This window comes from Amia ocellicauda, chromosome 19 (assembly GCF_036373705.1).
Source record: "Amia ocellicauda isolate fAmiCal2 chromosome 19, fAmiCal2.hap1, whole genome shotgun sequence".
In the NCBI taxonomy this organism is placed as follows: Eukaryota; Metazoa; Chordata; class Actinopteri; order Amiiformes; family Amiidae; genus Amia; species Amia ocellicauda.
Window position 1 is genome coordinate 211,243 of NC_089868.1, and position 18,226 is coordinate 229,468.

At 56.2% G+C, this 18,226-nt stretch overlaps 24 non-coding genes across 24 annotated transcripts; 16 read left to right on the forward strand and 8 right to left on the reverse strand.

The window, feature by feature from the left end:
• Positions 1-1,760: 1,760 nt before the first annotated feature.
• trnad-guc (transfer RNA aspartic acid (anticodon GUC)) lies at positions 1,761-1,832 on the reverse strand. The gene has a single exon. It is a non-coding gene; the product is annotated as a tRNA-Asp (tRNA).
• A 207-nt stretch (positions 1,833-2,039) lies between these two features.
• Positions 2,040-2,122, forward strand: trnal-cag (transfer RNA leucine (anticodon CAG)). The gene has a single exon. It is a non-coding gene; the product is annotated as a tRNA-Leu (tRNA).
• Positions 2,123-2,247: 125 nt separating this feature from the next.
• On the forward strand, positions 2,248-2,329 carry trnas-uga (transfer RNA serine (anticodon UGA)). Its single transcript has one exon. It is a non-coding gene; the product is annotated as a tRNA-Ser (tRNA).
• A 2,613-nt stretch (positions 2,330-4,942) lies between these two features.
• On the reverse strand, positions 4,943-5,014 carry trnad-guc (transfer RNA aspartic acid (anticodon GUC)). Its single transcript has one exon. It is a non-coding gene; the product is annotated as a tRNA-Asp (tRNA).
• Positions 5,015-5,221: 207 nt separating this feature from the next.
• On the forward strand, positions 5,222-5,304 carry trnal-cag (transfer RNA leucine (anticodon CAG)). Its single transcript has one exon. It is a non-coding gene; the product is annotated as a tRNA-Leu (tRNA).
• A 125-nt stretch (positions 5,305-5,429) lies between these two features.
• trnas-uga (transfer RNA serine (anticodon UGA)) lies at positions 5,430-5,511 on the forward strand. The gene has a single exon. It is a non-coding gene; the product is annotated as a tRNA-Ser (tRNA).
• A 1,015-nt stretch (positions 5,512-6,526) lies between these two features.
• Positions 6,527-6,598, reverse strand: trnad-guc (transfer RNA aspartic acid (anticodon GUC)). The gene has a single exon. It is a non-coding gene; the product is annotated as a tRNA-Asp (tRNA).
• Positions 6,599-6,805: 207 nt separating this feature from the next.
• Positions 6,806-6,888, forward strand: trnal-cag (transfer RNA leucine (anticodon CAG)). Its single transcript has one exon. It is a non-coding gene; the product is annotated as a tRNA-Leu (tRNA).
• A 125-nt stretch (positions 6,889-7,013) lies between these two features.
• On the forward strand, positions 7,014-7,095 carry trnas-uga (transfer RNA serine (anticodon UGA)). The gene has a single exon. It is a non-coding gene; the product is annotated as a tRNA-Ser (tRNA).
• Positions 7,096-8,500: 1,405 nt separating this feature from the next.
• trnad-guc (transfer RNA aspartic acid (anticodon GUC)) lies at positions 8,501-8,572 on the reverse strand. The gene has a single exon. It is a non-coding gene; the product is annotated as a tRNA-Asp (tRNA).
• Positions 8,573-8,779: 207 nt separating this feature from the next.
• Positions 8,780-8,862, forward strand: trnal-cag (transfer RNA leucine (anticodon CAG)). Its single transcript has one exon. It is a non-coding gene; the product is annotated as a tRNA-Leu (tRNA).
• A 125-nt stretch (positions 8,863-8,987) lies between these two features.
• trnas-uga (transfer RNA serine (anticodon UGA)) lies at positions 8,988-9,069 on the forward strand. The gene has a single exon. It is a non-coding gene; the product is annotated as a tRNA-Ser (tRNA).
• A 2,213-nt stretch (positions 9,070-11,282) lies between these two features.
• Positions 11,283-11,354, reverse strand: trnad-guc (transfer RNA aspartic acid (anticodon GUC)). The gene has a single exon. It is a non-coding gene; the product is annotated as a tRNA-Asp (tRNA).
• A 200-nt stretch (positions 11,355-11,554) lies between these two features.
• trnal-cag (transfer RNA leucine (anticodon CAG)) lies at positions 11,555-11,637 on the forward strand. The gene has a single exon. It is a non-coding gene; the product is annotated as a tRNA-Leu (tRNA).
• Positions 11,638-11,762: 125 nt separating this feature from the next.
• Positions 11,763-11,844, forward strand: trnas-uga (transfer RNA serine (anticodon UGA)). The gene has a single exon. It is a non-coding gene; the product is annotated as a tRNA-Ser (tRNA).
• Positions 11,845-13,084: 1,240 nt separating this feature from the next.
• trnad-guc (transfer RNA aspartic acid (anticodon GUC)) lies at positions 13,085-13,156 on the reverse strand. The gene has a single exon. It is a non-coding gene; the product is annotated as a tRNA-Asp (tRNA).
• A 200-nt stretch (positions 13,157-13,356) lies between these two features.
• On the forward strand, positions 13,357-13,439 carry trnal-cag (transfer RNA leucine (anticodon CAG)). Its single transcript has one exon. It is a non-coding gene; the product is annotated as a tRNA-Leu (tRNA).
• A 125-nt stretch (positions 13,440-13,564) lies between these two features.
• trnas-uga (transfer RNA serine (anticodon UGA)) lies at positions 13,565-13,646 on the forward strand. Its single transcript has one exon. It is a non-coding gene; the product is annotated as a tRNA-Ser (tRNA).
• A 1,413-nt stretch (positions 13,647-15,059) lies between these two features.
• Positions 15,060-15,131, reverse strand: trnad-guc (transfer RNA aspartic acid (anticodon GUC)). The gene has a single exon. It is a non-coding gene; the product is annotated as a tRNA-Asp (tRNA).
• A 207-nt stretch (positions 15,132-15,338) lies between these two features.
• On the forward strand, positions 15,339-15,421 carry trnal-cag (transfer RNA leucine (anticodon CAG)). The gene has a single exon. It is a non-coding gene; the product is annotated as a tRNA-Leu (tRNA).
• A 125-nt stretch (positions 15,422-15,546) lies between these two features.
• trnas-uga (transfer RNA serine (anticodon UGA)) lies at positions 15,547-15,628 on the forward strand. The gene has a single exon. It is a non-coding gene; the product is annotated as a tRNA-Ser (tRNA).
• A 1,017-nt stretch (positions 15,629-16,645) lies between these two features.
• Positions 16,646-16,717, reverse strand: trnad-guc (transfer RNA aspartic acid (anticodon GUC)). Its single transcript has one exon. It is a non-coding gene; the product is annotated as a tRNA-Asp (tRNA).
• A 207-nt stretch (positions 16,718-16,924) lies between these two features.
• trnal-cag (transfer RNA leucine (anticodon CAG)) lies at positions 16,925-17,007 on the forward strand. The gene has a single exon. It is a non-coding gene; the product is annotated as a tRNA-Leu (tRNA).
• Positions 17,008-17,132: 125 nt separating this feature from the next.
• On the forward strand, positions 17,133-17,214 carry trnas-uga (transfer RNA serine (anticodon UGA)). Its single transcript has one exon. It is a non-coding gene; the product is annotated as a tRNA-Ser (tRNA).
• The last annotated feature ends 1,012 nt before the right edge of the window (positions 17,215-18,226 follow it).

Consider the following 18,226-nt stretch of genomic DNA (forward strand, 5'->3'; position numbering starts at 1 on the left):
CCACAAAAGATGAGAGCACTGCTTGTCCCGTAGCTCATTTGCCAGCTCTCTCTCTCTCTCTATCTATCTATCATTGACTTGCTTTTATATACATAAATATATATAATAAATCATAGATAAATAAATAAATAAATCCTTCCCTGGGTCAGAAGCCGCACATCGGGTCAAAAACAAGCGGAGTTGCTGCCGGACGTGGTGCCGCGCGCCTGTGATCCAAGCTCCTGGGAGGCTGAGGCTCGAGGACGGCTTGAGCTGAGGAGATCTGTGTGGCGGTGGGCTGTGCCGATCAGGGGTCCGCGTTAAAATCGGCATCGATATGGTGACCCCGGGGGAGCCCAGGGTCACCAGGTCGTCTAAGGAGGGGTGAACCAACCCAGGTCGGAAACGGAGCAGGTGAAAGCCACAAAAGATGAGAGCACTGCTTGTCCCGTAGCTCATTTGCCAGCTCTCTCTCTCTCTCTATCTATCTATCTTTGACTTGCTTTTATATACATAAATATATATAATAAATCATAGATAAATAAATAAATAAATCCTTCCCTGGGTCAGAGGCCGCACATCGGGTCAAAAACAAGCGGAGTTGCTGCCGGACGTGGTGCCGCGCGCCTGTGATCCAAGCTCCTGGGAGGCTGAGGCTCGAGGACGGCTTGAGCTGAGGAGATCTGTGTGGCGGTGGACTGTGCCGATCAGGGGTCCGCGTTAAAATCGGCATCGATATGGTGACCCCGGGGGAGCCCAGGGTCACCAGGTCGTCTAAGGAGGGGTGAACCAACCCAGGTCGGAAACGGAGCAGGTGAAAGCCACAAAAGATGAGAGCACTGCTTGTCCCGTAGCTCATTTGCCAGCTCTCTCTCTCTCTCTATCTATCTATCATTGACTTGCTTTTATATACATAAATATATATAATAAATCATAGATAAATAAATAAATAAATCCTTCCCTGGGTCAGAAGCCGCACATCGGGTCAAAAACAAGCGGAGTTGCTGCCGGACGTGGTGCCGCGCGCCTGTGATCCAAGCTCCTGGGAGGCTGAGGCTCGAGGACGGCTTGAGCTGAGGAGATCTGTGTGGCGGTGGGCTGTGCCGATCAGGGGTCCGCGTTAAAATCGGCATCGATATGGTGACCCCGGGGGAGCCCAGGGTCACCAGGTCGTCTAAGGAGGGGTGAACCAACCCAGGTCGGAAACGGAGCAGGTGAAAGCCACAAAAGATGAGAGCACTGCTTGTCCCGTAGCTCATTTGCCAGCTCTCTCTCTCTCTCTATCTATCTATCTTTGACTTGCTTTTATATACATAAATATATATAATAAATCATAGATAAATAAATAAATAAATCCTTCCCTGGGTCAGAGGCCGCACATCGGGTCAAAAACAAGCGGAGTTGCTGCCGGACGTGGTGGCGCGCGCCTGTGATCCAAGCTCCTGGGAGGCTGAGGCTCGAGGACGGCTTGAGCTGAGGAGATCTGTGTGGCGGTGGGCTGTGCCGATCAGGGGTCCGTGTTAAAATCGGCATCGATATGGTGACCCCGGGGGAGCCCAGGGTCACCAGGTCGTCTAAGGAGGGGTGAACCAACCCAGGTCGGAAACGGAGCAGGTGAAAGCCCCCGTGCCAATCGGTTCTGGGACAGCTCCTGTGAGTAGCCGCCGCCGTGCAGCCTGAGTGACACAGCGGAACTCGACCTTTTGGTCGTGAGGACAAAGGCAGGTGCAACTGCTTTCTTTACGGACAACAGGCCGAGGTAGCAAAAGGAGCAGAGCAGCCTCCCCGTCGGGGAATCGAACCCCGGTCTCCCGCGTGACAGGCGGGGATACTCACCACTATACTAACGAGGACGGCACGGCAGGGCCTTTCCAGGCTCGCCGTGGCTGACCGCCTCCGCTGTGTCCCGTCATCGCACTTTCGTAGCGTTCTACGGCCAAGGCGAGGCATCCGCTGGCTGCACCGCCCCGCGTCATTCAACCGTTGGGTGTCCAGTCTCGAGCACGCTGTGAGCTTTGCGAGGGCCAGCGGCCAGCGGCCAGCAGCCCCCGGGTCAGCAGGTCAGGATGGCCGAGCGGTCTAAGGCGCTGCGTTCAGGTCGCAGTCTCCCCCGGAGGCGTGGGTTCGAACCCCACTTCTGACATAGCCGGAGCTGCTTTTGCGCTTTTTGGGACGCTGGCGTGTCTTGCGCTTCCCTCCCCGCCCTCAACGCCACGTGATCCCAAACGGTCTCCCACACCAACTGCGCCCCTACCCGCCCGTCCAGCTGTAGTCGTGGCCGAGTGGTTAAGGCGGCGGACTTGAAATCCACTGGGGTCTCCCCGCGCAGGTTCAAATCCTGCCGACTACGATGCCGGAGAGCACCGCCCCACGGGCCGGCTTGATTTCCCAAACCCCACAAGAGATGATAGCACTGCTTGTCCCGTAGCTCTTTTGCCAGCTCTCTCTCTCTCTCTCTCTCTCTATCTATCTATCTTTGACTTGCTTTTATATACATAAATATATATAATAAATCATAGATAAATAAATAAATAAATCCTTCCCTGGGTCAGAAGCCGCACATCGGGTCAAAAACAAGCGGAGTTGCTGCCGGACGTGGTGCCGCGCGCCTGTGATCCAAGCTCCTGGGAGGCTGAGGCTCGAGGACGGCTTGAGCTGAGGAGATCTGTGTGGCGGTGGGCTGTGCCGATCAGGGGTCCGCGTTAAAATCGGCATCGATATGGTGACCCCGGGGGAGCCCAGGGTCACCAGGTCGTCTAAGGAGGGGTGAACCAACCCAGGTCGGAAACGGAGCAGGTGAAAGCCACAAAAGATGAGAGCACTGCTTGTCCCGTAGCTCATTTGCCAGCTCTCTCTCTCTCTCTATCTATCTATCATTGACTTGCTTTTATATACATAAATATATATAATAAATCATAGATAAATAAATAAATAAATCCTTCCCTGGGTCAGAAGCCGCACATCGGGTCAAAAACAAGCGGAGTTGCTGCCGGACGTGGTGCCGCGCGCCTGTGATCCAAGCTCCTGGGAGGCTGAGGCTCGAGGACGGCTTGAGCTGAGGAGATCTGTGTGGCGGTGGGCTGTGCCGATCAGGGGTCCGCGTTAAAATCGGCATCGATATGGTGACCCCGGGGGAGCCCAGGGTCACCAGGTCGTCTAAGGAGGGGTGAACCAACCCAGGTCGGAAACGGAGCAGGTGAAAGCCACAAAAGATGAGAGCACTGCTTGTCCCGTAGCTCATTTGCCAGCTCTCTCTCTCTCTCTATCTATCTATCTTTGACTTGCTTTTATATACATAAATATATATAATAAATCATAGATAAATAAATAAATAAATCCTTCCCTGGGTCAGAGGCCGCACATCGGGTCAAAAACAAGCGGAGTTGCTGCCGGACGTGGTGCCGCGCGCCTGTGATCCAAGCTCCTGGGAGGCTGAGGCTCGAGGACGGCTTGAGCTGAGGAGATCTGTGTGGCGGTGGGCTGTGCCGATCAGGGGTCCGCGTTAAAATCGGCATCGATATGGTGACCCCGGGGGAGCCCAGGGTCACCAGGTCGTCTAAGGAGGGGTGAACCAACCCAGGTCGGAAACGGAGCAGGTGAAAGCCACAAAAGATGAGAGCACTGCTTGTCCCGTAGCTCATTTGCCAGCTCTCTCTCTCTCTCTATCTATCTATCTTTGACTTGCTTTTATATACATAAATATATATAATAAATCATAGATAAATAAATAAATAAATCCTTCCCTGGGTCAGAGGCCGCACATCGGGTCAAAAACAAGCGGAGTTGCTGCCGGACGTGGTGCCGCGCGCCTGTGATCCAAGCTCCTGGGAGGCTGAGGCTCGAGGACGGCTTGAGCTGAGGAGATCTGTGTGGCGGTGGGCTGTGCCGATCAGGGGTCCGCGTTAAAATCGGCATCGATATGGTGACCCCGGGGGAGCCCAGGGTCACCAGGTCGTCTAAGGAGGGGTGAACCAACCCAGGTCGGAAACGGAGCAGGTGAAAGCCACAAAAGATGAGAGCACTGCTTGTCCCGTAGCTCATTTGCCAGCTCTCTCTCTCTCTCTATCTATCTATCTTTGACTTGCTTTTATATACATAAATATATATAATAAATCATAGATAAATAAATAAATAAATCCTTCCCTGGGTCAGAAGCCGCACATCGGGTCAAAAACAAGCGGAGTTGCTGCCGGACGTGGTGCCGCGCGCCTGTGATCCAAGCTCCTGGGAGGCTGAGGCTCGAGGACGGCTTGAGCTGAGGAGATCTGTGTGGCGGTGGGCTGTGCCGATCAGGGGTCCGCGTTAAAATCGGCATCGATATGGTGACCCCGGGGGAGCCCAGGGTCACCAGGTCGTCTAAGGAGGGGTGAACCAACCCAGGTCGGAAACGGAGCAGGTGAAAGCCACAAAAGATGAGAGCACTGCTTGTCCCGTAGCTCATTTGCCAGCTCTCTCTCTCTCTCTATCTATCTATCTTTGACTTGCTTTTATATACATAAATATATATAATAAATCATAGATAAATAAATAAATAAATCCTTCCCTGGGTCAGAGGCCGCACATCGGGTCAAAAACAAGCGGAGTTGCTGCCGGACGTGGTGGCGCGCGCCTGTGATCCAAGCTCCTGGGAGGCTGAGGCTCGAGGACGGCTTGAGCTGAGGAGATCTGTGTGGCGGTGGGCTGTGCCGATCAGGGGTCCGTGTTAAAATCGGCATCGATATGGTGACCCCGGGGGAGCCCAGGGTCACCAGGTCGTCTAAGGAGGGGTGAACCAACCCAGGTCGGAAACGGAGCAGGTGAAAGCCCCCGTGCCAATCGGTTCTGGGACAGCTCCTGTGAGTAGCCGCCGCCGTGCAGCCTGAGTGACACAGCGGAACTCGACCTTTTGGTCGTGAGGACAAAGGCAGGTGCAACTGCTTTCTTTACGGACAACAGGCCGAGGTAGCAAAAGGAGCAGAGCAGCCTCCCCGTCGGGGAATCGAACCCCGGTCTCCCGCGTGACAGGCGGGGATACTCACCACTATACTAACGAGGACGGCACGGCAGGGCCTTTCCAGGCTCGCCGTGGCTGACCGCCTCCGCTGTGTCCCGTCATCGCACTTTCGTAGCGTTCTACGGCCAAGGCGAGGCATCCGCTGGCTGCACCGCCCCGCGTCATTCAACCGTTGGGTGTCCAGTCTCGAGCACGCTGTGAGCTTTGCGAGGGCCAGCGGCCAGCGGCCAGCAGCCCCCGGGTCAGCAGGTCAGGATGGCCGAGCGGTCTAAGGCGCTGCGTTCAGGTCGCAGTCTCCCCCGGAGGTGTGGGTTCGAACCCCACTTCTGACATAGCCGGAGCTGCTTTTGCGCTTTTTGGGACGCTGGCGTGTCTTGCGCTTCCCTCCCCGCCCTCAACGCCACGTGATCCCAAACGGTCTCCCACACCAACTGCGCCCCTACCCGCCCGTCCAGCTGTAGTCGTGGCCGAGTGGTTAAGGCGGCGGACTTGAAATCCACTGGGGTCTCCCCGCGCAGGTTCAAATCCTGCCGACTACGATGCCGGAGAGCACCGCCCCACGGGCCGGCTTGATTTCCCAAACCCCACAAGAGATGATAGCACTGCTTGTCCCGTAGCTCTTTTGCCAGCTCTCTCTCTCTCTCTCTCTCTCTCTATCTATCTATCTTTGACTTGCTTTTATATACATAAATATATATAATAAATCATAGATAAATAAATAAATAAATCCTTCCCTGGGTCAGAAGCCGCACATCGGGTCAAAAACAAGCGGAGTTGCTGCCGGACGTGGTGCCGCGCGCCTGTGATCCAAGCTCCTGGGAGGCTGAGGCTCGAGGACGGCTTGAGCTGAGGAGATCTGTGTGGCGGTGGGCTGTGCCGATCAGGGGTCCGCGTTAAAATCGGCATCGATATGGTGACCCCGGGGGAGCCCAGGGTCACCAGGTCGTCTAAGGAGGGGTGAACCAACCCAGGTCGGAAACGGAGCAGGTGAAAGCCACAAAAGATGAGAGCACTGCTTGTCCCGTAGCTCATTTGCCAGCTCTCTCTCTCTCTCTATCTATCTATCTTTGACTTGCTTTTATATACATAAATATATATAATAAATCATAGATAAATAAATAAATAAATCCTTCCCTGGGTCAGAGGCCGCACATCGGGTCAAAAACAAGCGGAGTTGCTGCCGGACGTGGTGGCGCGCGCCTGTGATCCAAGCTCCTGGGAGGCTGAGGCTCGAGGACGGCTTGAGCTGAGGAGATCTGTGTGGCGGTGGGCTGTGCCGATCAGGGGTCCGTGTTAAAATCGGCATCGATATGGTGACCCCGGGGGAGCCCAGGGTCACCAGGTCGTCTAAGGAGGGGTGAACCAACCCAGGTCGGAAACGGAGCAGGTGAAAGCCCCCGTGCCAATCGGTTCTGGGACAGCTCCTGTGAGTAGCCGCCGCCGTGCAGCCTGAGTGACACAGCGGAACTCGACCTTTTGGTCGTGAGGACAAAGGCAGGTGCAACTGCTTTCTTTACGGACAACAGGCCGAGGTAGCAAAAGGAGCAGAGCAGCCTCCCCGTCGGGGAATCGAACCCCGGTCTCCCGCGTGACAGGCGGGGATACTCACCACTATACTAACGAGGACGGCACGGCAGGGCCTTTCCAGGCTCGCCGTGGCTGACCGCCTCCGCTGTGTCCCGTCATCGCACTTTCGTAGCGTTCTACGGCCAAGGCGAGGCATCCGCTGGCTGCACCGCCCCGCGTCATTCAACCGTTGGGTGTCCAGTCTCGAGCACGCTGTGAGCTTTGCGAGGGCCAGCGGCCAGCGGCCAGCAGCCCCCGGGTCAGCAGGTCAGGATGGCCGAGCGGTCTAAGGCGCTGCGTTCAGGTCGCAGTCTCCCCCGGAGGCGTGGGTTCGAACCCCACTTCTGACATAGCCGGAGCTGCTTTTGCGCTTTTTGGGACGCTGGCGTGTCTTGCGCTTCCCTCCCCGCCCTCAACGCCACGTGATCCCAAACGGTCTCCCACACCAACTGCGCCCCTACCCGCCCGTCCAGCTGTAGTCGTGGCCGAGTGGTTAAGGCGGCGGACTTGAAATCCACTGGGGTCTCCCCGCGCAGGTTCAAATCCTGCCGACTACGATGCCGGAGAGCACCGCCCCACGGGCCGGCTTGATTTCCCAAACCCCACAAGAGATGATAGCACTGCTTGTCCCGTAGCTCTTTTGCCAGCTCTCTCTCTCTCTCTCTCTCTCTATCTATCTATCTTTGACTTGCTTTTATATACATAAATATATATAATAAATCATAGATAAATAAATAAATAAATCCTTCCCTGGGTCAGAAGCCGCACATCGGGTCAAAAACAAGCGGAGTTGCTGCCGGACGTGGTGCCGTGCGCCTGTGATCCAAGCTCCTGGGAGGCTGAGGCTCGAGGACGGCTTGAGCTGAGGAGATCTGTGTGGCGGTGGGCTGTGCCGATCAGGGGTCCGCGTTAAAATCGGCATCGATATGGTGACCCCGGGGGAGCCCAGGGTCACCAGGTCGTCTAAGGAGGGGTGAACCAACCCAGGTCGGAAACGGAGCAGGTGAAAGCCACAAAAGATGAGAGCACTGCTTGTCCCGTAGCTCATTTGCCAGCTCTCTCTCTCTCTCTATCTATCTATCATTGACTTGCTTTTATATACATAAATATATATAATAAATCATAGATAAATAAATAAATAAATCCTTCCCTGGGTCAGAAGCCGCACATCGGGTCAAAAACAAGCGGAGTTGCTGCCGGACGTGGTGCCGCGCGCCTGTGATCCAAGCTCCTGGGAGGCTGAGGCTCGAGGACGGCTTGAGCTGAGGAGATCTGTGTGGCGGTGGGCTGTGCCGATCAGGGGTCCGCGTTAAAATCGGCATCGATATGGTGACCCCGGGGGAGCCCAGGGTCACCAGGTCGTCTAAGGAGGGGTGAACCAACCCAGGTCGGAAACGGAGCAGGTGAAAGCCACAAAAGATGAGAGCACTGCTTGTCCCGTAGCTCATTTGCCAGCTATCTCTATCTATCTATCTTTGACTTGCTTTTATATACATAAATATATATAATAAATCATAGATAAATAAATAAATAAATCCTTCCCTGGGTCAGAAGCCGCACATCGGGTCAAAAACAAGCGGAGTTGCTGCCGGACGTGGTGGCGCGCGCCTGTGATCCAAGCTCCTGGGAGGCTGAGGCTCGAGGACGGCTTGAGCTGAGGAGATCTGTGTGGCGGTGGGCTGTGCCGATCAGGGGTCCGTGTTAAAATCGGCATCGATATGGTGACCCCGGGGGAGCCCAGGGTCACCAGGTCGTCTAAGGAGGGGTGAACCAACCCAGGTCGGAAACGGAGCAGGTGAAAGCCCCCGTGCCAATCGGTTCTGGGACAGCTCCTGTGAGTAGCCGCCGCCGTGCAGCCTGAGTGACACAGCGGAACTCGACCTTTTGGTCGTGAGGACAAAGGCAGGTGCAACTGCTTTCTTTACGGACAACAGGCCGAGGTAGCAAAAGGAGCAGAGCAGCCTCCCCGTCGGGGAATCGAACCCCGGTCTCCCGCGTGACAGGCGGGGATACTCACCACTATACTAACGAGGACGGCACGGCAGGGCCTTTCCAGGCTCGCCGTGGCTGACCGCCTCCGCTGTGTCCCGTCATCGCACTTTCGTAGCGTTCTACGGCCAAGGCGAGGCATCCGCTGGCTGCACCGCCCCGCGTCATTCAACCGTTGGGTGTCCAGTCTCGAGCACGCTGTGAGCTTTGCGAGGGCCAGCGGCCAGCGGCCAGCAGCCCCCGGGTCAGCAGGTCAGGATGGCCGAGCGGTCTAAGGCGCTGCGTTCAGGTCGCAGTCTCCCCCGGAGGCGTGGGTTCGAACCCCACTTCTGACATAGCCGGAGCTGCTTTTGCGCTTTTTGGGACGCTGGCGTGTCTTGCGCTTCCCTCCCCGCCCTCAACGCCACGTGATCCCAAACGGTCTCCCACACCAACTGCGCCCCTACCCGCCCGTCCAGCTGTAGTCGTGGCCGAGTGGTTAAGGCGGCGGACTTGAAATCCACTGGGGTCTCCCCGCGCAGGTTCAAATCCTGCCGACTACGATGCCGGAGAGCACCGCCCCACGGGCCGGCTTGATTTCCCAAACCCCACAAGAGATGATAGCACTGCTTGTCCCGTAGCTCTTTTGCCAGCTCTCTCTCTCTCTCTCTCTCTCTATCTATCTATCTTTGACTTGCTTTTATATACATAAATATATATAATAAATCATAGATAAATAAATAAATAAATCCTTCCCTGGGTCAGAAGCCGCACATCGGGTCAAAAACAAGCGGAGTTGCTGCCGGACGTGGTGCCGTGCGCCTGTGATCCAAGCTCCTGGGAGGCTGAGGCTCGAGGACGGCTTGAGCTGAGGAGATCTGTGTGGCGGTGGGCTGTGCCGATCAGGGGTCCGCGTTAAAATCGGCATCGATATGGTGACCCCGGGGGAGCCCAGGGTCACCAGGTCGTCTAAGGAGGGGTGAACCAACCCAGGTCGGAAACGGAGCAGGTGAAAGCCACAAAAGATGAGAGCACTGCTTGTCCCGTAGCTCATTTGCCAGCTCTCTCTCTCTCTCTATCTATCTATCATTGACTTGCTTTTATATACATAAATATATATAATAAATCATAGATAAATAAATAAATAAATCCTTCCCTGGGTCAGAAGCCGCACATCGGGTCAAAAACAAGCGGAGTTGCTGCCGGACGTGGTGCCGCGCGCCTGTGATCCAAGCTCCTGGGAGGCTGAGGCTCGAGGACGGCTTGAGCTGAGGAGATCTGTGTGGCGGTGGGCTGTGCCGATCAGGGGTCCGCGTTAAAATCGGCATCGATATGGTGACCCCGGGGGAGCCCAGGGTCACCAGGTCGTCTAAGGAGGGGTGAACCAACCCAGGTCGGAAACGGAGCAGGTGAAAGCCACAAAAGATGAGAGCACTGCTTGTCCCGTAGCTCATTTGCCAGCTCTCTCTCTCTCTCTATCTATCTATCTTTGACTTGCTTTTATATACATAAATATATATAATAAATCATAGATAAATAAATAAATAAATCCTTCCCTGGGTCAGAGGCCGCACATCGGGTCAAAAACAAGCGGAGTTGCTGCCGGACGTGGTGCCGCGCGCCTGTGATCCAAGCTCCTGGGAGGCTGAGGCTCGAGGACGGCTTGAGCTGAGGAGATCTGTGTGGCGGTGGGCTGTGCCGATCAGGGGTCCGCGTTAAAATCGGCATCGATATGGTGACCCCGGGGGAGCCCAGGGTCACCAGGTCGTCTAAGGAGGGGTGAACCAACCCAGGTCGGAAACGGAGCAGGTGAAAGCCACAAAAGATGAGAGCACTGCTTGTCCCGTAGCTCATTTGCCAGCTCTCTCTCTCTCTCTATCTATCTATCATTGACTTGCTTTTATATACATAAATATATATAATAAATCATAGATAAATAAATAAATAAATCCTTCCCTGGGTCAGAAGCCGCACATCGGGTCAAAAACAAGCGGAGTTGCTGCCGGACGTGGTGCCGCGCGCCTGTGATCCAAGCTCCTGGGAGGCTGAGGCTCGAGGACGGCTTGAGCTGAGGAGATCTGTGTGGCGGTGGGCTGTGCCGATCAGGGGTCCGCGTTAAAATCGGCATCGATATGGTGACCCCGGGGGAGCCCAGGGTCACCAGGTCGTCTAAGGAGGGGTGAACCAACCCAGGTCGGAAACGGAGCAGGTGAAAGCCACAAAAGATGAGAGCACTGCTTGTCCCGTAGCTCATTTGCCAGCTCTCTCTCTCTCTCTATCTATCTATCTTTGACTTGCTTTTATATACATAAATATATATAATAAATCATAGATAAATAAATAAATAAATCCTTCCCTGGGTCAGAGGCCGCACATCGGGTCAAAAACAAGCGGAGTTGCTGCCGGACGTGGTGGCGCGCGCCTGTGATCCAAGCTCCTGGGAGGCTGAGGCTCGAGGACGGCTTGAGCTGAGGAGATCTGTGTGGCGGTGGGCTGTGCCGATCAGGGGTCCGTGTTAAAATCGGCATCGATATGGTGACCCCGGGGGAGCCCAGGGTCACCAGGTTGTCTAAGGAGGGGTGAACCAACCCAGGTCGGAAACGGAGCAGGTGAAAGCCCCCGTGCCAATCGGTTCTGGGACAGCTCCTGTGAGTAGCCGCCGCCGTGCAGCCTGAGTGACACAGCGGAACTCGACCTTTTGGTCGTGAGGACAAAGGCAGGTGCAACTGCTTTCTTTACGGACAACAGGCCGAGGTAGCAAAAGGAGCAGAGCAGCCTCCCCGTCGGGGAATCGAACCCCGGTCTCCCGCGTGACAGGCGGGGATACTCACCACTATACTAACGAGGACGGCACGGCAGGGCCTTTCCAGGCTCGCCGTGGCCGACCGCCTCCGGTGTGTCCCGTCATCGCACTTTCGTAGCGTTCTACGGCCAAGGCGAGGCATCCGCTGGCTGCACCGCCCCGCGTCATTCAACCGTTGGGTGTCCAGTCTCGAGCACGCTGTGAGCTTTGCGAGGGCCAGCGGCCAGCGGCCCCCGGGTCAGCAGGTCAGAATGGCCGAGCGGTCTAAGGCGCTGCGTTCAGGTCGCAGTCTCCCCCGGAGGCGTGGGTTCGAACCCCACTTCTGACATAGCCGGAGCTGCTTTTGCGCTTTTTGGGACGCTGGCGTGTCTTGCGCTTCCCTCCCCGCCCTCAACGCCACGTGATCCCAAACGGTCTCCCACACCAACTGCGCCCCTACCCGCCCGTCCAGCGGTAGTCGTGGCCGAGTGGTTAAGGCGGCGGACTTGAAATCCACTGGGGTCTCCCCGCGCAGGTTCAAATCCTGCCGACTACGATGCCGGAGAGCACCGCCCCACGGGCCGGCTTGATTTCCCAAACCCCACAAGAGATGATAGCACTGCTATCAGCTCACAGCGTGCTCGAGACTGGACACCCAACGGTTGAATGACGCGGGGCGGTGCAGCCAGCGGATGCCTCGCCTTGGCCGTAGAACGCTACGAAAGTGCGATGACGGGACACAGCGGAGGCGGTCGGCCACGGCGAGCCTGGAAAGGGTCACCAGGTCGTCTAAGGAGGGGTGAACCAACCCAGGTCGGAAACGGAGCAGGTGAAAGCCACAAAAGATGAGAGCACTGCTTGTCCCGTAGCTCATTTGCCAGCTCTCTCTCTCTCTCTATCTATCTATCATTGACTTGCTTTTATATACATAAATATATATAATAAATCATAGATAAATAAATAAATAAATCCTTCCCTGGGTCAGAAGCCGCACATCGGGTCAAAAACAAGCGGAGTTGCTGCCGGACGTGGTGCCGCGCGCCTGTGATCCAAGCTCCTGGGAGGCTGAGGCTCGAGGACGGCTTGAGCTGAGGAGATCTGTGTGGCGGTGGGCTGTGCCGATCAGGGGTCCGCGTTAAAATCGGCATCGATATGGTGACCCCGGGGGAGCCCAGGGTCACCAGGTCGTCTAAGGAGGGGTGAACCAACCCAGGTCGGAAACGGAGCAGGTGAAAGCCACAAAAGATGAGAGCACTGCTTGTCCCGTAGCTCATTTGCCAGCTCTCTCTCTCTCTCTATCTATCTATCTTTGACTTGCTTTTATATACATAAATATATATAATAAATCATAGATAAATAAATAAATAAATCCTTCCCTGGGTCAGAGGCCGCACATCGGGTCAAAAACAAGCGGAGTTGCTGCCGGACGTGGTGGCGCGCGCCTGTGATCCAAGCTCCTGGGAGGCTGAGGCTCGAGGACGGCTTGAGCTGAGGAGATCTGTGTGGCGGTGGGCTGTGCCGATCAGGGGTCCGTGTTAAAATCGGCATCGATATGGTGACCCCGGGGGAGCCCAGGGTCACCAGGTTGTCTAAGGAGGGGTGAACCAACCCAGGTCGGAAACGGAGCAGGTGAAAGCCCCCGTGCCAATCGGTTCTGGGACAGCTCCTGTGAGTAGCCGCCGCCGTGCAGCCTGAGTGACACAGCGGAACTCGACCTTTTGGTCGTGAGGACAAAGGCAGGTGCAACTGCTTTCTTTACGGACAACAGGCCGAGGTAGCAAAAGGAGCAGAGCAGCCTCCCCGTCGGGGAATCGAACCCCGGTCTCCCGCGTGACAGGCGGGGATACTCACCACTATACTAACGAGGACGGCACGGCAGGGCCTTTCCAGGCTCGCCGTGGCCGACCGCCTCCGCTGTGTCCCGTCATCGCACTTTCGTAGCGTTCTACGGCCAAGGCGAGGCATCCGCTGGCTGCACCGCCCCGCGTCATTCAACCGTTGGGTGTCCAGTCTCGAGCACGCTGTGAGCTTTGCGAGGGCCAGCGGCCAGCGGCCCCCGGGTCAGCAGGTCAGGATGGCCGAGCGGTCTAAGGCGCTGCGTTCAGGTCGCAGTCTCCCCCGGAGGCGTGGGTTCGAACCCCACTTCTGACATAGCCGGAGCTGCTTTTGCGCTTTTTGGGACGCTGGCGTGTCTTGCGCTTCCCTCCCCGCCCTCAACGCCACGTGATCCCAAACGGTCTCCCACACCAACTGCGCCCCTACCCGCCCCTCCAGCGGTAGTCGTGGCCGAGTGGTTAAGGCGGCGGACTTGAAATCCACTGGGGTCTCCCCGCGCAGGTTCAAATCCTGCAGACTACGATGCCGGAGAGCACCGCCCCACGGGCCGGCTTGATTTCCCAAACCCCACAAGAGATGATAGCACTGCTTGTCCCGTAGCTCTTTTGCCAGCTCTCTCTCTCTCTCTCTCTCTCTATCTATCTATCTTTGACTTGCTTTTATATACATAAATATATATAATAAATCATAGATAAATAAATAAATAAATCCTTCCCTGGGTCAGAAGCCGCACATCGGGTCAAAAACAAGCGGAGTTGCTGCCGGACGTGGTGCCGCGCGCCTGTGATCCAAGCTCCTGGGAGGCTGAGGCTCGAGGACGGCTTGAGCTGAGGAGATCTGTGTGGCGGTGGGCTGTGCCGATCAGGGGTCCGCGTTAAAATCGGCATCGATATGTTGACCCCGGGGGAGCCCAGGGTCACCAGGTCGTCTAAGGAGGGGTGAACCAACCCAGGTCGGAAACGGAGCAGGTGAAAGCCACAAAAGATGAGAGCACTGCTTGTCCCGTAGCTCATTTGCCAGCTCTCTCTCTCTCTCTATCTATCTATCTTTGACTTGCTTTTATATACATAAATATATATAATAAATCATAGATAAATAAATAAATAAATCCTTCCCTGGGTCAGAGGCCGCACATCGGGTCAAAAACAAGCGGAGTTGCTGCCGGACGTGGTGCCGCGCGCCTGTGATCCAAGCTCCTGGGAGGCTGAGGCTCGAGGACGGCTTGAGCTGAGGAGATCTGTGTGGCGGTGGGCTGTGCCGATCAGGGGTCCGCGTTAAAATCGGCATCGATATGGTGACCCCGGGGGAGCCCAGGGTCACCAGGTCGTCTAAGGAGGGGTGAACCAACCCAGGTCGGAAACGGAGCAGGTGAAAGCCACAAAAGATGAGAGCACTGCTTGTCCCGTAGCTCATTTGCCAGCTCTCTCTCTCTCTCTATCTATCTATCTTTGACTTGCTTTTATATACATAAATATATATAATAAATCATAGATAAATAAATAAATAAATCCTTCCCTGGGTCAGAGGCCGCACATCGGGTCAAAAACAAGCGGAGTTGCTGCCGGACGTGGTGGCGCGCGCCTGTGATCCAAGCTCCTGGGAGGCTGAGGCTCGAGGACGGCTTGAGCTGAGGAGATCTGTGTGGCGGTGGGCTGTGCCGATCAGGGGTCCGTGTTAAAATCGGCATCGATATGGTGACCCCGGGGGAGCCCAGGGTCACCAGGTCGTCTAAGGAGGGGTGAACCAACCCAGGTCGGAAACGGAGCAGGTGAAAGCCCCCGTGCCAATCGGTTCTGGGACAGCTCCTGTGAGTAGCCGCCGCCGTGCAGCCTGAGTGACACAGCGGAACTCGACCTTTTGGTCGTGAGGACAAAGGCAGGTGCAACTGCTTTCTTTACGGACAACAGGCCGAGGTAGCAAAAGGAGCAGAGCAGCCTCCCCGTCGGGGAATCGAACCCCGGTCTCCCGCGTGACAGGCGGGGATACTCACCACTATACTAACGAGGACGGCACGGCAGGGCCTTTCCAGGCTCACCGTGGCCGACCGCCTCCGCTGTGTCCCGTCATCGCACTTTCGTAGCGTTCTACGGCCAAGGCGAGGCATCCGCTGGCTGCACCGCCCCGCGTCATTCAACCGTTGGGTGTCCAGTCTCGAGCACGCTGTGAGCTTTGCGAGGGCCAGCGGCCAGCGGCCAGCAGCCCCCGGGTCAGCAGGTCAGGATGGCCGAGCGGTCTAAGGCGCTGCGTTCAGGTCGCAGTCTCCCCCGGAGGCGTGGGTTCGAACCCCACTTCTGACATAGCCGGAGCTGCTTTTGCGCTTTTTGGGACGCTGGCGTGTCTTGCGCTTCCCTCCCCGCCCTCAACGCCACGTGATCCCAAACGGTCTCCCACACCAACTGCGCCCCTATCCGCCCGTCCAGCGGTAGTCGTGGCCGAGTGGTTAAGGCGGCGGACTTGAAATCCACTGGGGTCTCCCCGCGCAGGTTCAAATCCTGCCGACTACGATGCCGGAGAGCACCGCCCCACGGGCCGGCTTGATTTCCCAAACCCTACAAGAGATGATAGCACTGCTTGTCCCGTAGCTCTTTTGCCAGCTCTCTCTCTCTCTCTCTCTCTCTCTCTATCTATCTATCTTTGACTTGCTTTTATATACATAAATATATATAATAAATCATAGATAAATAAATAAATAAATCCTTCCCTGGGTCAGAAGCCGCACATCGGGTCAAAAACAAGCGGAGTTGCTGCCGGACGTGGTGCCGCGCGCCTGTGATCCAAGCTCCTGGGAGGCTGAGGCTCGAGGACGGCTTGAGCTGAGGAGATCTGTGTGGCGGTGGGCTGTGCCGATCAGGGGTCCGCGTTAAAATCGGCATCGATATGGTGACCCCGGGGGAGCCCAGGGTCACCAGGTCGTCTAAGGAGGGGTGAACCAACCCAGGTCGGAAACGGAGCAGGTGAAAGCCACAAAAGATGAGAGCACTGCTTGTCCCGTAGCTCATTTGCCAGCTCTCTCTCTCTCTCTATCTATCTATCTTTGACTTGCTTTTATATACATAAATATATATAATAAATCATAGATAAATAAATAAATAAATCCTTCCCTGGGTCAGAGGCCGCACATCGGGTCAAAAACAAGCGGAGTTCCTGCCGGACGTGGTGGCGCGCGCCTGTGATCCAAGCTCCTGGGAGGCTGAGGCTCGAGGACGGCTTGAGCTGAGGAGATCTGTGTGGCGGTGGGCTGTGCCGATCAGGGGTCCGTGTTAAAATCGGCATCGATATGGTGACCCCGGGGGAGCCCAGGGTCACCAGGTCGTCTAAGGAGGGGTGAACCAACCCAGGTCGGAAACGGAGCAGGTGAAAGCCCCCGTGCCAATCGGTTCTGGGACAGCTCCTGTGAGTAGCCGCCGCCGTGCAGCCTGAGTGACACAGCGGAACTCGACCTTTTGGTCGTGAGGACAAAGGCAGGTGCAACTGCTTTCTTTACGGACAACAGGCCGAGGTAGCAAAAGGAGCAGAGCAGCCTCCCCGTCGGGGAATCGAACCCCGGTCTCCCGCGTGACAGGCGGGGATACTCGCCACTATACTAACGAGGACGGCACGGCAGGGCCTTTCCAGGCTCGCCGTGGCCGACCGCCTCCGCTGTGTCCCGTCATCGCACTTTCGTAGCGTTCTACGGCCAAGGCGAGGCATCCGCTGGCTGCACCGCCCCGCGTCATTCAACCGTTGGGTGTCCAGTCTCGAGCACGCTGTGAGCTTTGCGAGGGCCAGCGGCCAGCGGCCAGCAGCCCCCGGGTCAGCAGGTCAGGATGGCCGAGCGGTCTAAGGCGCTGCGTTCAGGTCGCAGTCTCCCCCGGAGGCGTGGGTTCGAACCCCACTTCTGACATAGCCGGAGCTGCTTTTGCGCTTTTTGGGACGCTGGCGTGTCTTGCGCTTCCCTCCCCGCCCTCAACGCCACGTGATCCCAAACGGTCTCCCACACCAACTGCGCCCCTACCCGCCCGTCCAGCGGTAGTCGTGGCCGAGTGGTTAAGGCGGCGGACTTGAAATCCACTGGGGTCTCCCCGCGCAGGTTCAAATCCTGCCGACTACGATGCCGGAGAGCACCGCCCCACGGGCCGGCTTGATTTCCCAAACCCCACAAGAGATGATAGCACTGCTTGTCCCGTAGCTCTTTTGCCAGCTCTTTTGCCAGCTCTTTTGCCAGCTCTCTCTCTCTCTCTCTCTCTCTCTCTCTCTCTCTCTCTCTCTCTCTCTCTCTCTCTCTCTCTCTCTATCTATCTATCTTTGACTTGCTTTTATATACATAAATATATATAATAAATCATAGATAAATAAATAAATAAATCCTTCCCTGGGTCAGAAGCCGCACATCGGGTCAAAAACAAGCGGAGTTGCTGCCGGACGTGGTGCCGCGCGCCTGTGATCCAAGCTCCTGGGAGGCTGAGGCTCGAGGACGGCTTGAGCTGAGGAGATCTGTGTGGCGGTGGGCTGTGCCGATCAGGGGTCCGCGTTAAAATCGGCATCGATATGGTGACCCCGGGGGAGCCCAGGGTCACCAGGTCGTCTAAGGAGGGGTGAACCAACCCAGGTCGGAAACGGAGCAGGTGAAAGCCACAAAAGATGAGAGCACTGCTTGTCCCGTAGCTCATTTGCCAGCTCTCTCTATCTATCTATCTTTGACTTGCTTTTATATACATAAATATATATAATAAATCATAGATAAATAAATAAATAAATCCTTCCCTGGGTCAGAAGCCGCACATCGGGTCAAAAACAAGCGGAGTTGCTGCCGGATGTGGTGCCGCGCGCCTGTGATCCAAGCTCCTGGGAGGCTGAGGCTCGAGGACGGCTTGAGCTGAGGAGATCTGTGTGGCGGTGGGCTGTGCCGATCAGGGGTCCGCGTTAAAATCGGCATCGATATGGTGACCCCGGGGGAGCCCAGGGTCACCAGGTCGTCTAAGGAGGGGTGAACCAACCCAGGTCGGAAACGGAGCAGGTGAAAGCCACAAAAGATGAGAGCACTGCTTGTCCCGTAGCTCATTTGCCAGCTCTCTCTCTCTCTCTATCTATCTATCATTGACTTGCTTTTATATACATAAATA